Source organism: Schistocerca cancellata, chromosome 4 (genome assembly GCF_023864275.1).
Source record: "Schistocerca cancellata isolate TAMUIC-IGC-003103 chromosome 4, iqSchCanc2.1, whole genome shotgun sequence".
Classification (NCBI taxonomy): domain Eukaryota; kingdom Metazoa; phylum Arthropoda; class Insecta; order Orthoptera; family Acrididae; genus Schistocerca; species Schistocerca cancellata.
Genome location: NC_064629.1, coordinates 452,115,782 through 452,133,876, shown reverse-complemented (window position 1 = coordinate 452,133,876; position 18,095 = coordinate 452,115,782). Strand labels below are relative to the sequence as shown.

Below are 18,095 nucleotides of genomic sequence, written 5' to 3'. Positions count from 1 at the left end.
ACCTCTAGAATATGATCATATTACATGCAAGTGCTGGGAGTGACATAAGGAAAACAGGATATGTTTAAATATCCGATTTTGGGGTTCCGTATCTCAGTCGGTAAAAACGGAACCCTTACAGGATCACCTTGCTGTTCTGCCTGTCCGTCTCTTAAGATCTCTTTTCCTCAGGAACAGGTAGAGTATCAAGATGAAATTTATGTCAAATACACTGCCTACTGTCCGTTGGCGGAGGTAATAAATTTTAAGTTTCTAAGTCAATTCGGTCAAAGTATAAGGCCGTTTTGTCACATTTTGGTACGCTGTAACTCACTAATCAGATCCTATAGGGTACTTTCCGTTGACCTGGGATCATGAAATTAGGCAAGATGCGTTGTTTCACAGTACAAGTAAAGGAAAATTACCGAAATGTTAATTTGTCATTATATCACATTAAAAAAAATGCCGTTTGTTATCCGTCTGTCTGTCTGTCTGTCTGCTAAGATAACTTTTTCTCAGCAAAGGGTAACGGCCTCAAGTTAAAATTTATATCAAATTGTAACGTCAACGTTTCTCTGACGGTGTAAAAAAATTTATGTTCTATGTCGAAGCAATTACGAGATACGACCATTTATGTCACATATTTTAATACCCTTAAACTCACTCGTTATAACCTATAGATTGCTGAATGTACATATGTAAGTACTGTATAGACACCTTAGAGAGCGAGTTCTACCCGCTCATGTTCGTTATTTTCTTATTCCATGTAAGTAAAGATCCAAAGAGATTAAACCTAAGGCTTTCCTTCGAGCCATCTATAGTTTTTGTTTCCGTTGATGAATAAGCAGTTGGTCCTGAAATTATTTTAGCAGCCACAGAAGCAATGCTAATGGTGGAGCGAAGTTGCTAAAGAATGAAAAATACGTGCGATAAATGGAGAAGGAGAAATGTAGGTTCAGGGTAACTGCAAAGCTGTAAATGTTATTTAAAATGCAGGGATGAAAGTAAATCGTATAGACTAAAACAACACTGAACACTATTTTCCGTCTACTGTTCAAATATAAGTAGCTTACGAAAATAATAGCGATATTAAAAGAAATTCTCGTGCGGCTGAATCATCGATATAACCCACAAATCAATAAGATAACTGATACAGCAGGCACCAGGAGACACTATGCGATCTTTTTCAAAAGGGTTAAAAATATCACTCTACATGATAACGGTAACGCGTCTCGCTATGCCGGGAACCCCGCCTGCGGGGAACCTAGCGTCTTGGCGCAAGTCTTTTTAGTTGACCCAACTTCGTCGACTTGCGTGACGTGAATATCAAATAATGATGAAGACAACGCAACACCTATCAACACCTAATTCCCAAGGGGAGATATACATCCGACCCGGCCGTGAATCGGGCCCGTGCCCCATGCATGGCATTCCGATGTGCTTACCATTCAGCTATGGAGGCGGACTATCGTTCTACGAAGACTGCATATATGTCGATGTGTCTGTTCCTGTCAATATACTCTGAGGACTAACAACGATTAATTAACAAGTGGAAATACTTTTTGTGGGAGAAGGAGGTAGAAATTCAGCATAACAAAAGAGCATTTTATATGTACTGAATATATTTTTTGTACCTTGTTTAAGAAAATAACAAACTTTTGTACATTTAAAGAACATTTTAAAAAATATTGACAGCTCAAAATTTCTATAATAGTTTATCAGAAAAAATTAAAGTTTGTTTTCTTGACGACCCGCAACGCGATATAAGCCTTGCAGAGGAATTGTAAGTAGAGAAATCCAAATCGCTGCTGTGTTTGAAGTAGCTAGTGCTTTATTGGTTTGCGACAGGTCCAGTTCAGCTACAGTGTCATTTTATAGCTGTATGCGAAAATACATGAATTCGTTAGCGTTTTGTTCTAATGTCAAGTATAATTATTGACAATAATGGGTGGTTATACAGTAATACTTATGTCTAGCTGTTTTTGACGTCTATAAAACGTCGACTGGTGCTCTCACTGGTTAACGATTTCGTTGTTATGTCTTAAAGGTGGCGTGATTATATGATTGTGCAAATATACTGCCGTATCTCTATCAGTGTTGTAGATGAGATGTTTTTGTTGGTTATGGCCTTCTTGTTCTGTCTACAAGTTTTTGTACTTTTGACAACTTTATTTGACAGAACATCTGTGACGTTATATGCATACAATTTTGTTCTGGTTAATGAATCTATGAGTTTCAGTGTATCCGTTGTTTGACCTTTACTGTAAATTTTATCTTTGCCTGTAAATGTAATTGCCTGTGTATATTTATCTGCTATCTATATTTAAGATGTCAACCAAATTTGGGATGTGATGTATGTTTTTAAGATCACTTTGTTCGTTTAATATGCTCTGTGGGTAGTTGTATGTGTGAACAAAAATTTCTCTTTCTTAAATATGTTCATTATTGTTCGCTTGGGTACATGGTGTAATATTTGCATTTCTCTTTCTTTTGGTCTACCTCGCGGTTTTCTGTTTTGAGGTGATTGAATACCGAGATCGATCCTTTGAAAAAGGCACTGATGATTTCTTTCTCTACTCTGCTTGATCGACCTTCCATCTCGTCTCGTCTCTAGCGACTTACTCTTCGATAGGACAATAAATCCTAATTATTTCACCATTTACCGTTTTGCTAGAAAACTGATATAACTAAAAATAAATATTAAACCCGTCAGATTTATATTTTTCACTTCAGTAATTTTCACATTACTACCTTTCCAAAATGTAAGGTGGAAAAAGAATTCTAATTGCCGCGCGGGGTAGCCATCACGGTTCGCGCAGCTGCACCCGTTAGCCGTCGGAGGTTCGAGCCCTCCATCGGGCGTGAGTGTGTGTGTGTGTGTGTGTGTGTGTGTGTGTGTGTGTGTGTGTGTGTGTTGTTGTCCTTAGCGTAAGTTAGTTTAAGTTAGGTTAAGTAGTGCTCAAGCCTTGGGACCGATGACCTCAGCAGTTTGGTCCCATCGTCCTTGCCACACATTTCCATTTCTAATTCTTCAATTTTTTTTACTGTTGAGCAGCACTTATTTAGACATTTTCGAGCTGCTGAAAAGAATAAGAACTATACAATATTGTGTATTCTGCACATTAAAATTAAAAAAAATTACGTTAGTAATGTGTCTCATAATTTTCACTCACTTGAAGGTTAGAAGCTTGTGAAGCAAATTTAGATCAGTTAGAAAATGTGTTAGTCTCAAAGTATTATACTATCATACTAATGCCATTCTTGCTGCTAATTCGAAGAACCATAATAAACTCCCACATCCGATCACACTTGTAATCCTTAACACAAATATGCCCAGTAAAAAATCTTAACCCTAGCAATATTTGACTTATATTAACAACATACTTTTAAACAGATACTAATGTAGGACACAGAATCTGAAAATATCTTTTAGCACACTCTTAGCGGTATCAATTCACTTTCTATAATGTGCGCTACCAAGTGTGCGGTAATTTATGACAAGTTCAAAATAATTATTTTAATATCCAGATTTCGTGAATTGTTAACTTTTACTCACTAAACACTTTTTAAAGAAATACACTCCTGGAAATGGAAAAAAGAACACATTGACACCGGTGTGTCAGACCCACCATACTTGCTCCGGACACTGCGAGAGGACTGTACAAGCAATGATCACACGCACGGCACAGCGGACACACCAGGAACCGCGGTGTTGGCCGTCGAATGGCGCTAGCTGCGCAGCATTTGTGCACCGCCGCCGTCAGTGTCAGCCAGTTTGCCGTGGCATACGGAGCTCCATCGCAGTCTTTAACACTGGTAGCATGCCGCGACAGCGTGGACGTGAACCGTATGTGCAGTTGACGGACTTTGAGCGAGGGCGTATAGTGGGCATGCGGGAGGCCGGGTGGACGTACCGCCGAATTGCTCAACACGTGGGGCGTGAGGTCTCCACAGTACATCGATGTTGTCGCCAGTGGTCGGCGGAAGGTGCACGTGCCCGTCGACCTGGGACCGGACCGCAGCGACGCACGGATGCACGCCAAGACCGTAGGATCCTACGCAGTGCCGTAGGGGACCGCACCGCCACTTCCCAGCAAATTAGGGACACTGTTGCTCCTGGGGTATCGGCGAGGACCATTCGCAGCCGTCTCCATGAAGCTGGGCTACGGTCCCGCACACCGTTAGGCCGTCTTCCGCTCACGCCCCAACATCGTGCAGCCCGCCTCCAGTGGTGTCGCGACAGGCGTGAATGGAGGGACGAATGGAGACGTGTCGTCTTCAGCGATGAGATTCGCTTCTGCCTTGGTGCCAATGATGGTCGTATGCGTGTTTGGCGCCGTGCAGGTGAGCGCCACAATCAGGACTGCATACGACCGAGGCACACAGGGCCAACACCCGACATCATGGTGTGGGGAGCGATCTCCTACACTGGCCGTACACCACTGGTGATCGTCGAGGGGACACTGAATAGTGCACGGTACATCCAAACCATCATCGAACCCATCGTTCTACCATTCCTAGACCGGCAAGGGAACTTGCTGTTCCAACAGGACAATGCACGTCCGCATGTATCCCGTGCCACCCAACGTGCTCTAGAAGGTGTAAGTCAACTACCCTGGCCAGCAAGATCTCCGGATCTGTCCCCCATTGAGCATGTTTGGGACTGGATGAAGCGTCGTCTCACGCGGTCTGCACGTCCAGCACGAACGCTGGTCCAGCTGAGGCGCCAGGTGGAAATGGCATGGCAAGCCGTTCCACAGGACTACATCCAGCATCTCTACGATCGTCTCCATGGGAGAATAGCAGCCTGCATTGCTGCGAAAGGTGGATATACACTGTACTAGTGCCGACATTGTGCATGCTCTGTTGCCTGTGTCTATGTGCCTGTGGTTCTGTCAGTGTGATCATGTGATGTATCTGACCCCAGGAATGTGTCAATAAAGTTTCCCCTTCCTGGGACAATGAATTCACGGTGTTCTTATTTCAATTTCCAGGAGTGTATTAATGTATAATTAAGTTTCGGAAAAGAAAAATATTGTTGATGATAATCATGGGGGAAAGTGACATCTACGATTAAGATTTAAACTTTGGATGAAGAGTACCTGAAAAATGTTGAACATTAGGAATCAGCTAGGAGAATTCATTAAACAATTTTTTTTTCAATTTTTTTAATGCAAAGCAACGGACCAAATTACGCTACTTGCAAAAGGTGCCTCTCCCTCCCCCTCTCCCGGCCACCCCCGCCGCCCTTGGTATTACTAGAGTTAATTGTTACAGCACTCATAATAAATTTCACTGAGTATTACAGTCTGACAATATACATCAAGAAGACTTAACGATCGTGTTTAAATTCATATTGCATTAATATGATTATACTAATGGCCATTGCCTCACCTGTAATGTTAAGATGATTACTGTTCAACTCTAGCAGTAGTCTCAAATTATTAAATACTTTATTGTGAATAAATTACCATTTGCAGCACCTCAAATTTAAGTCGCTCTAAGGTGAAACGTGGCTCCAGACATAATGACGTTACATGCGTTTCGTCTTGTTCCACTACTCCAGTTCATAATATGATAACAACGAATGACGGAGACAAGTTACGCCCTCAAAATGCAGGGAAAAAACATTAAAAGTATCTGGGTCGACAAATTGTATCAGACGCAACAGAAAATAATAGATAAAAATGTACGATATCTGGGGTCCGAGTCTTTGCTTATTACTTCAATTAGGGAACGAGTCTCTTTTAAGATATTACATGTCGACCATATTTTTAGCTGTTAACGGTAGTAGCTACAATTACATAGGACCTCACGGTATTTATTTTCCATCTGAAACTCACTAGTCCTCATACGTAATGGCCACTATATACACTAAATCTGTATGTAACACACACATTAAGAAATAGAATAAAATAATCTTATACAAAACAGGGGAATAAGACACTAGCTAACGTTGAATGTGAAACAGAATAGAAACCCTGTCAGGATGCCAGAAGATCCTCGAAATGCACCGACAATTATGACCGTAGGTGAAAGCTCTCTTACAAGATTTACGTTCCGACAATTATGATTGTGGCTGAACGCTCTCCTACAATATTTGCGTGCTGGGGGACTGCTGACCACTATCTTTCTCCTGTGACTGCTGAAGTTACGATAAGCTGTCTTAATTTTTCTCTTTAAATATATGTTGATAAGTTAAAAGTCAAAAGAACGAAATTTTTCCATATCCTTCTTAAACAGCGATAAATACAGATGAATTTTATTTCTTTCAAAGTCAACTGTGCCACGTTTGGTGTTTTGTAGTCATCAATAAGACAAATTGTAGACTAGATATTACGAAGTAAAAAGTTAATCTGGATTTTCCGTTGATCCTGTAAAGTCTTGAATGACGTGTCACAAAATAGTTACCCAACTCTCAATGATAAGACGAATCACATAGATCTGAGATATTTGATGATCTGTGTATCGTTCTTCGTAGGATTTGAATGATTTGACTACATAAATCATGGTTATCGGAAGTTACGTCGAGATGAAGTAACAGTATTTATTCATGAAACATATACTTCTAAATTTGACGAGAAAAATGGGAGGACACTGATTCCACTAGCCACTGCACTTCATTCAAATCATCATAGCGCCAGTACACAAGTGAGATACGTAAACCTACCTAACGAACAACAGAAAATTTAAGTTTTATATGTAATTTCAATCCACCATTTCTTACCACGGCTATAGATCTGCAATATGGTTAACGTAACAAATAGACCTCACTATGCAGAGCAATTGGAATGATTAGTGTGACTAATTATTGTCAAAAGTGAGGAGTACGTAGCAATTTACTCTACTCCCAAGTACAGCATATTTTCTGAACTGAACAGTGTATATTTAACTTGTTACGGAACATTATTATCCTAATTTGGCATACACAAATATTAACTAAAGCCACCACTTATTGACAAAATTACTGAATTTACCTTCTGTCTCATTAAATTTTCTCTAGCTACAAAATGTGTATGATTACAAATGGAATTTGCTTCGATCGCGACGCTCTGAACTGCGCGCTGTACGGCGCGCCAAGGGTACTCACTGCAAAACTGACGGAAGCACCGCACCCGCTGCCCATCGAGAAACGACTGGCGCTGCGTTTCGCCGTGATTGCCCCGCCCAGCCTGCTCACCGTCGCCATGGCAACACAAGTGTTCAAGTAGAGCAACAACCGCACATTTTGCAGGAAATAAACTAGATATTGATCGTGATCTCGGCAATAAACATGCTTTGCATAACACGTAACTTTGAAACAGCCAGAAAATGTTTTTAATTAAGTCAAAAGTTGGTATTTTACCAGAATATCACTGCAAACCGTGAAAGGAGGCGTTGTTTGGTTCAGTGTAACGATAAATTCTTACATTTATATTCGTGTGATTTTTGCATGTTTGCATCACGCAGTAATTGCTGAAGCTATCAACATTTGCACTGAGTGAAGAATGAAGTATGTAATACATTTCACAGCTGAAAAAAGAACTGTTATTTACGTCCTGCACTCAGTAGACGAAACAATAATCAGGTAACTAAGATTACTCATAATGACAAAAAAATTGTTGAATTACTGCAGTAAAGTAGGAGGGCATGCTGAAGAGCAATGCCTCCAAATCTTTATGAAAAATCTATTAATTTTTAAACTAAACAGACGCTATGAACATACCACGTCTTTATTGTTCATTCATACGTATTAGTTTGTCAACATAGTTACCCTGGCGACAGATACAGTTCTCGCAACAAGTGCCTTGATTTTTGATACTGTCACTGTAGAATGTTTGATTTTGTTTAAGGAGCAACAACCTCGCCTCTGTTTACACCGCTTCATCGCCATTAAAGTGAAGTCCTGGAAAGTGTTCTTTGACTTTCGGGTACAGATAAAAATGGGTAGGGCAATGTAAGGACCGTATGGATGATGATCGATGACAACGAACCGAGGGCCTCGGATTGTTGTAGGGGTCGTAGAGCTCGCCTGCTGTCTGGCATTTTCATGCTGAATGAGGAGGTTGTCCGATGTGTGCAAGAACTCTTCGAGTTCGAAACTGTATTACATCACGTTGTTACTCATGCACCAACATAGTTATGTTAAACACAGCCAAGTTACACGATACAATTCGGAGCCTTCTAGTGACAGAGCGCTGCAAATATACAGACATGAAGAATAAAGAGTTTGATTGTTAATAATATTTGTTTTATCTAAAATAGTCTAAAGAATTTTCACTTAAACATTCGAAGGTATTTCTTTTACGACTTCGTATTACATGTTCATGATTCATGTGAACAACTAACGACAAACTAAAATATTGACATCCTGAGCACGGTAATGAGATGAACTGCAGTAAAAATATAAGTGTGATACACACAAATAACAGACGAGAATTAATAAGTCAACAGATTCGCCGAGGTATAAAAAAATTAAAGGCATATACACCGTGGAAATTGGTATTTTCGCGACAGTTTTACAGAGTGAGTGAAATATAATTAACATATATTGAACAACTGTTTAAACATAAATTTAAAAAAAGCTTCAGACATATAAATCAATAGGATTCTGGAAAAAAATAGTATTAGAGATCGAAAATGTAATACACAGCCTTTTTAAAAATTAAACACTAATCTCAAATGTCATTTATGTAGAAAGAATAAGTAAACACGAGCAGCTAGGCCGTACAAATTAAAATGATTACGTAAGGAGAGCAAGATGAAAGAATTACGGAGAAGTAGGACACATCAGTTGAAGATGAGACATTAATCTGTTACGTGATATACGTCGGAGTAAAGAGGGTTAAAATGGTTTTAGCGCTTCCAGTGAGTGTGAAAACTTCGTAGTTGAGCAGTCAGCGAGAACAATACGATTTGTACCTCTGTTTCATAGCGGAAATGTGGGATTGATGTCATAACATAGTTCCATTCTGACTTTCAGTTAATGCGTCTAGAGGATCTATACCTTCTGCTTATTGGAATTTCGAAAGTTAAACTGTTATGTAAGAAAGCATAGTATCACTTGTATTTTCTCTGAATCAAACATATTACTTTTCTCAAAACCACTGAGGGGGTGTATGTGACTATGGCAGTACCACATACTTCTCACAAACAAAACAGAACATCTCTCATCCATTTAAGATCATGCAGTCAGAGATACCTGTAACAAATATCTTCTCATGATAAGTTAGGCATTTCTGGGCTCAGACTTACCGCAAGTGAACGAGACGGCCGCAGCTCGCAGCACAGATCCGCACACGACCGCCACCGAAGGCAGACTGCCTTGACTATTCTGACACGGTCTGTTCTAGCACAGCACAGGATGCCAGCGATTGGGAGAAAAGCGATTCTGTAACAAACGAAATACACATTTTAAGATATTTTCATGTACTGGTGGATTTATTAATGAAATTATAGTGGTAAAAATTACTACATCTCTATAATTTAGTATTATATTCACTATTTAATGGTAGTCCGTACGATGAAAATGAAAAAAAAATTTTTTTTCGCACTGACTCTTTGAACCCATACCACTAGCGTGGCATCCGTGATCATTAACCACTTCTCTACGCTCACATACCCAGAACTTGAGTAACATTAGAGGTACAGGAGATACCCATAAAAATTCAACATCGATTGTCTGGCAAACTATAGGCTGTCGCAGGAAAAGGAACGAATCATGCACTCATGATATTTCCGTGATTTACATGCGTCATGGTCCCCTTGTAAGTATAAGATAACTGAGTCGGATGTCAGGTTTCCAACTGTGCAATACTTTTCTGCACTATATCTGTATGAGTGGTGTCTGTTCTGTCTCATATACTGTAGATATAAATGCGCCGTGGAGGTTATTATGATCCTGCAGTTCCTCGACATCGTGCGGGCTTGGCGAGATCCGACGAGCAAAGAGAAGAAACAGGGCTAGGAGACGCTATTTTGGTAGAGTGCGCCAAATGGGAATTTGCATTGAGGTGGGAGGCGTTGTTAGGCACCCAGTGCAGATGTGTCTAATTACTGCGATAAGGTGGCTATATCTGCTTAGTAAGCAGGAGACCCGCCTTCGATCCTGCATTGGGACAAATATTCATTTGTCGCAAATGATTTCTTTCATTGCCCGAATGCAACAGAGATCAAGATTTCTTTTTTCTGAACATATTTTTTCTATATTGCTGAAGTAGATATTAAATGTAAACTAATTTTACGAAAATGTGAACTAGAACCACGCAAATGCTAAAATTAAAATGTTTTACAACGAAAACAGCTGACATTCTTGAATATTTTATTCCTTGTAGTACTTGAAATAGGTGATATCAACCAGTTCATCTGGAAATAATGACCGTGACGGTAAATGGAAGACATTAATATCCTCTAGCTTTTGCACTGGCGTTTACAAGCAGTTTTAGCGTTCTTCAAGAGTCTCTGCAAAGTGCAAGTAAAAACTAAGTAATGCAACCCAGACTTCTGTTGTCAAGTAATATCCTTACAAATTTATTTACTTGAAATATAGTCAACGAGTAACTGGAAATGTCCGATATTAACTTTAACATTATTCCGTAGACATGGAAATAACCAAGTAATGTAACAGATTTTGGACAGTTTCTCCTAAAAATGACCAAAAAGCTTTAAATGCTTCGCTCAAGCACACCAGTAGTAACAATGAATGAAAAAAATAATACCAGTAATGACAGTAATAATCGAATTATCTGTTAACATCATAATCAACAGAGGTATTTCCCGAACTAATAAATTTGTTGAAATAATGGACATTTCTAAATGGCTTCGACTTGATGACAAGAAGCTTCTTCGTATCCTGCTGCGATGAGGCTAGCGTAAGTTCCGTGCCAGAGGATTGCTTATACTATATAGTTAGTAGAGTGTCAGTTTGTAATTGATGTTACTGTCAGAAAATTAAAACGTTCGTATGGCGGTGCGGGCTGGGAGTCTCCATCTGGTGAAATTAGGACGCCGAGTTGCACGTCTTTTTGATTGATGTTACATTGGGCAACTTCTGTTTCGCTAATCCTGAAATAATGATGAAGACAACGCAACACCTAGTTTCCATGGGGAGAAAAATCTCCAACCGGTCGTGGAATCGAACCCAGTCCTGCTCCATGGCTGTCAGACGCATTGACCTCTCAGCTGAGGAGGATGTCAGAAATTGCCGGTCACAGATCAGCAATTAAAAGCACCTATAAATGGTTGTGGTGACATTCCAGTCATTGATTTCTAGTATTTGTGGAGGTACTAAGCATATCGGATGTTCTCACAGAGTAGCTGATTGAAGCGAGTGAATGCCGATGTACTTGAGTAAAATCACAACATAAACAGAAAATGAATGTACTGAACAGAATGTAACCCACTTCCCGGAAGTCCAGGTCAGACCTCACAGTTAGAACATAGGAATATGGTTTAAGAATCTTGGATAAAATGGTCTGGTGGATAGATAGTAGTTAGTACGTGGAAGGCCTGGCTTCGGTTACCACTTGTAGCGTTCCTTTTTAATAAGCACAAACATATCCCCTCACATCTGGCAACGCCAGGTGAAGACCGTAAGGTTCCTCCGTAATTCAGAATCATCATTGAACATGATATCCCTTCACTACCATCGATGACAGAGGCGGTTTAGGCTTTTTGATGAAATAGATCGAGGATGCCACAAAAAGAAACTCTGTCACCAGCAAGTTTTCTTAAGCAAGAAATTTTATTTATTCTCATTTTATTCCAACTTGAGACATTGCATACTTCTGGTTCTGGACTGGGATTCAAATTCGGATGTCCTCTTCCGTGTTATTGATCCTCACGGAACGATACAGTTCGAGAATTTCATTGTATTTTTATAATTGCAAACTCCTCTAGGTCTTCACTGAAGACACGTATTTGGGTCCGAATCCTGGTCCAGCATAAAAATATTCATAACTTCATTTCAAGTCTTAGCATGTGCAACTAAGTAGTATATGAATACTCTAACAATAATAGTTGGTGCCAATTGCAATTTTCCGGATAGTGCCGTCCAACATCTGCCAGTTGAGCAGTGCCCTGTCTGCAGTGAAGTAATAGTAGAGTGTGGTGTGGGACATGAGCATTTGGCACAGCAAATTAATTTTAACCATAGCACTAACAACGCGTTTTCCATAACACACAGTTCCATGAGGGGTGGGGGTGGGGTTTTTTGTGCCCACAAAAAAAGTCCTTAATCGTTTTTGACTTACATTAACAACATACTTTTTAAAGAGATACTGATGTGAGAGCTGAATTCACAATCCGAAAATATCTCTTGGCACACTCTTAGCAACATCAATGCACTTTCAATACTGTGTACAACCAAGCGTGGGGTACATGATAAAAATCACGAAAAAAAAACACATTCAAAAATGCAATTTTCGTTAACAGCTATAAATTTTTACTCACAAAATACTTTTTAAATAAATATTTATGTGTAAGTAAGGCCTTGAACATGAATATATTGAATATTATATTTACTAGGTAAAGTGATATTTTCTACTAAGACTTAAGCCTTGGGTTGAGATTAACTGAAAAACACTGCACATTTATGGAATCAGGTAGGAGAATTCATTAAACACGATACTTTTTAGAACTTTAAAATACTAAGTAACAGAGCAGATTACACTCCCCCTCCTCTCCTCCCAAGCAAACCCTTCGTACTGCGAGGATTACTGACAACATCACTCATGAAAAATTTCACTGAGAAATACAGAGATTATAGATCACGAAGACTTAAGGACAATATTTAAATTCATCTTGCATAATATGGCTATACTAATGGTCATTGCTAAACCTGTAATGTTGATTACTCTTCACCTGTAGGAGTAGTCTCATATTATCAAATATTTTCTTTTAAATTAATTACTATTTGTAGCACTCCAAATTTAAGTCGCTCTGAAAATGAACTGCATGCTTCAGGCATAATTACATTACTTGCGTTTCGTATTGTTCTACTACAGCAGTTCAGAGTACAATTAAAGCGAAAAATGTGGACAGGTGCTACACCCTTTAAATACAGGGAAACAACATTAAAAGTATCTCAACAGACAAATTGTATCAGGCGCAAGAGAAAATAGTGGGTAAAAATTTTATGATATCTGGAGACTGAATCTTCGCTTATTATTTCCTCAATTGGTGAATAATTACTCCTGCAAATTTTTTCATTATGACAATTTTTTTAGCAGTTACAGGTAATAGTTCCAAATACGTAGCATCTCGCGTTGTTTATTTTCTATCCGAAGCCAGCTACTCCTCTTATGCTTAATGGCCACTATATTACCCTCGTCCAGTACGTAACACACACATTAAGAAATAGGGAAAAGTAACTTTCTATAAAACAGACGAATAAGACGTAAGCTAACATGCGCTGTAAGACAAAGTAAACACCCGATCAGGAGTGCTAGAAGATATTCGAAATGCACCGACAAATATAAGAGTGTGTGAACGCTCACCTGCAAGATTCTCGTTCTTGGGGATTGCTCACCGCCATGTGTCTCCTGTGACTGCCTAAGTTTCGACAAGCTATCCAGACTTTTCACTTTAAATATTTGTTGATTTGTTAAATAGCCTAAAGAATGTAATCTTTTCTTGACATTCATAAATATCTACAAAAACGCATTAGTTTTTTTTTTAAATGTTAACTGTGCCAAGATGGTATGTTATCATCAATAAGACAAATTGTAGACCAAATACCTCGAAGAAAAAAAATCACTTTAAATTTGGATTTACCGTTCATCTTGCATTTTGGTGAATGACGTACCACAAGAAAATCACACAACCCTCAGTAATAAGACGAATCACAGAGAGGTGACTCGATTATTTGATTATGCACTTCGGTGTATTTCAGTGATTTGCCTACATAAATCATGGTTAACGGAACTTACGTAGAAATGAATTAATGATACATTTTGATAAAATATATGCACTAAAAAATTTGATGAGAAAAATGAGCAGACACTGTTTTCACTACAACTCCACATCATTCAAATCATAAAAACGGATAGCTAAATTTCGTGAAAGCGTGTCGTTCAACCTACCTAACGAACAACAGAAAATTTCAGTTTTAGATGAAATTTCTATAAACCATTTCCTGCTATGGGTATAGAGCCGCAATACGCTTAACTTAACAAAATAGACCTCACTATGTATTGCAGCTTGAATCATAAGTATGAGTAGTTATTGCCGAAAGTGAGGAGTACGTAGCAATGTATTCTACATCCAGATGGAGAATGTTGTCATAACTGAACAGTATATATTTAACTTGCTAAGAAATATTCTCATTATTATTTGACACATACATATATGAAACAAAGTTTTACCTATTGACAACATTTCTGAATTTAGAGGAATTAGCTTCGGTGACAACGTCCTGAAACGAGACCCTCTTCGCGCGCGAGCGGCGCTGGCCGGGAAGCTGACGGAGGAACCTCCATCTGTGCCCATCAAGGAACGAGTGGGCTGCAATTGGCCGTGATCGCCCCACTCCCCCCCTCTCACTCCCTGCTCACCGTCACCATGGTGACAAAAGTGTGTCTTAAGGCAACAACTGCACATTTTGTATCACGAGATATTGATCGAGATCCCGACGAGAAACTTTCGTTGGCGAACAAATAACTCTGAAAGCACCAGGAAATATTTTTAATAGAGGGAAGAGAGAGTACTGTATCAGAACATTACCGAAAGCCGTTAAAGGGCGTATTTTCCCGTGCAATGTAAATACGAAGTCTTAACTTTGCCGTCGGATGTTATTTGTATGTTTAAATGTCACAATGACTGCTTATGGAGGATGATCGATGACAGTGAACACAAAGCCTCCGATTTTGCAGATGTCGTAGCGCTCGTCTGCGGTCTGGTATTTTCATGCCGAAGGAAAAAGGTGCTCCATGTGTGAACGAACTCTTGGAACTTGAAAGTCGATTACAGCACGCTGTTTCTCACACACCGATATAGTCACGTTACATACCATCATGTTACATGTTGTTATTCGGAGCTCTCTTGCGGCAGTCGGCTGCAAATATGTAGAGATGAGAAAAAAGTCGATGAGTGTTAATGAAGTTTGTTTTTTAAAAAGAGTTAACAGTTTTCACATAAAAAAGTAGGAGGCATTTCTTTTTTGCGGCAGTCGGCTGCAAATATGTAGAGATGAGAAAAAAGTCGATGAGTGTTAATGTAGTTTGTTTTTTAAAAAGAGTTAACAGTTTTCACATAAAAAAGTAGGAGGCATTTCTTTTCAGCACTCCCTTGTACAACACGTTTATGACACACATGCACAGCTAACGAATTATAATCTTTACATTCTGCGAACAGTAAAGAGATGAAGTGCAATAAAAATAAGGGTGTGAAACATACAAAGTACAGGTGAAAATTACGAAGTAATGAAGCTTCCAAGGTATAATGGAAGCATAGATCTGCATAGAAAGTGTAGGTTAGTATTTTCTCGGTAGTTTCACAGGCTGGGTGAGGACTGATTAAGTTCAATTGCAGGAACTGTTTAAACGGAAATAAAATTAGTGTCAATAATAGAAATCAGTAATAATCTGGAAAGCAGTAATATTTGAGATGGATTATGTAATACATAGTCATTTTTAAAATGCAACACTAAATTTGAATGATTCTCATGTAGAAAGAATAAGTAAACACGAGCAGTGTGGACGGACAAAACAAAAGGATTACATTAGGAGAAGAAGATGACAATAATGGTAAAGTAGGAAACATCAGTTAAAGACGAGGTATTAGTTTGGGACGTGATATTCGTCGCCCAAAATGGAGTTCACTGCATCACTTGTATCCTTCTAACAATCAAACATATTACTCTTTCGCAATACCTGATAGGATCTACGTGCATGCAGCAATACCACACACTTTTCATCAAACCAGTTGTGCATCTCAATCTATTGCAGATCATGCAGTCACAAGTACCTGTAACGTACATCTTCTCATGAAAAGTCAGGCATTGCTGGGCTCGGACGAACCGCAAGCGAGCGAGACTGCAGCAGCTGGCGGAGGAGATCCGTATACGGCAGCCGCCGACGGCAGACTGGCTCGATCCCGGCGGAGGTTCGAGTCCTCCCTCAGGCATGGGTGTGTGTGTTTGTCCTTAGCATAATTTAGGTTAAGTAGTGTGTAAGCTTAGGAACTGATGACCTTAGCAGTTAAGTCCCATAAGATTTCACACACATTTGAACATTATTGAACAGACTGCCTCGGCTATCCGGACACGCACAGTTCTAGCACAGCTACTGACGTATGTGATAGCGAGCAAGACGATTCGGTAACAATCCGAATACACATTTCAGGAACGTTTTGTGCAATGTTTGTTTTATTAATGAAATTACCATGACAAAAATGGTAAGTTTTGAATAACTTTGCATGAAAGTAATATTTAATGATAGACTGTACCACGAAAGTGAAAAAAAAGGTACGCAGGGAAGGTATAGCAGATACCCATACAGACTAAAATAGATTATCTTTGAAACTAGCAGCTGTGTCATGAAGAGGCGCTAGCCATGTACTCATGACAGCTACGTAACAGTCATCGAACTCCGTGATTAACGTCTCTGATAGTACCACTGTAGGTCTGTTCAAAATGGCTCTGAGCACTATGGGACTCAACATCTATGGTTATTAGTCCCCTAGAACTTAGAACTACTTAAACCTAACTAACCTAAGGACAGCACACAACACCCAGCCATCACGAGGCAGAGAAAATCACTGACCCCGCCGGGAATCGAACCCGGGAACCCGGGCGTGGGAAGCGAGAACGCTACCGCACGACCACGAGATGCGGGCTGTAGGTCTGTGATAGCTGACTCAGGTGTGAGGTTTCCAGCTGTGCAGTATTTTTCAACATTGTGGTAGTGCTTATGAAATTTAAACTAGTAATGTGAACTATAACTTCCTAGAACGCAAAATTTGACTATATTGCAACGAAAACGGTAACGTATTGCAGTTTTTTTTAGTCGTTGTACTACTTGGAACAGGTAACGTCAACCAACTCATCTGAAAAGAATGACCATGAAAGTTAACGGAAGATATTAACATACTCTAATTTTTTCACTGGCATTCGCGGCTGTTTTACGCTTTTCTTGCGATACTGCTTAGTGCAAGTGAATTAAGTAGAGCTAAATTCAATTTCGGTTATCAAATAACGTCCTCATCAATTAATTTAGTCGTAACGTAAACAAAAAAAGGGATATGTGCAATATTAGCTTGAAAAATATTCCCTGCATATGGAAAGAACCAAATAATTTAACTGATTTTGGACAACTACTTCTGAAAATGACCAAAAAGCGTTAGATGTTCCTTTTTAGCACACCTGTAAGAAAAGATGAATGAATAAAATAATAGCAGAAATGACAATAATAATGGAATTATCTGGTAACATCATAATCAACAGCGGTATTTCTCGAACTAATAAATTAGTTTCAATAGTGAATGTTTCTAAATGGCTTCGAATCGAGGCTTTGATGACAAGAAGTTTAATCGTATCCTTCTGGCATGAGGCAAACGCTATTTCCGTATCAGAGACTTGCTGATATTTAAATAGTTAAGAGAGAGCCGGTGTCTAATTTGTAAGCTGTTTCCTTTAATGTTAGCGTCAGAAAAAATGAAACTTGCGGGCCCATTGCGGGCCGGGAATCCAATCCTGGTGTAGTTCGGCTACCGAGTTGCACGTCTTTTTAACTGACGCCTCATTGAGCGACTTCTGTGTAGCTGAAGATGAAATGATGATAAAAACAACACAACACCCAGTCCACGAGAGGAGAAAATCTCCGACCCGCGTGGGAATCGAACCTGCTTCTGCTCCACGGCAGTCAGACGCGTCGCACATTCAGATAAGAAAGCGGACGTTAGTGTCAAAAATTATACTAACATACAAGCAGTGGAAACCACCTATAATGTGGGATTTGTGGGGGTACTGAGCATATCGAATATCCTCGCAGAGTAGCTGACTAAAACTGGTGAACGTCGATGCAGTCGAATAAAATTTCAATAAAAGCAGCAAAAGAAAGTACTGAAGAGGATGTAATCCACTTCTCCGGAGTCTACGGCTATACCTCTCCTCCACTACCACACTTCTCCCGTTAGAACAT

General features: G+C 39.4%; 1 protein-coding gene across 1 annotated transcript in view; it reads right to left on the bottom strand.

Annotated features, from left to right (window-relative positions):
* The window catches only part of LOC126184910 (uncharacterized), a 703,300-nt gene extending 694,009 nt beyond the window's left edge, over positions 1-9,291 (bottom strand). The window contains exon 1 of the mRNA XM_049927572.1: positions 9,214-9,291. The gene's annotated coding sequence lies outside the window, so the exon portion shown is untranslated. The remainder of the gene's footprint in view (positions 1-9,213) is intronic.
* Between the last annotated feature and the right edge of the window lie 8,804 nt (positions 9,292-18,095).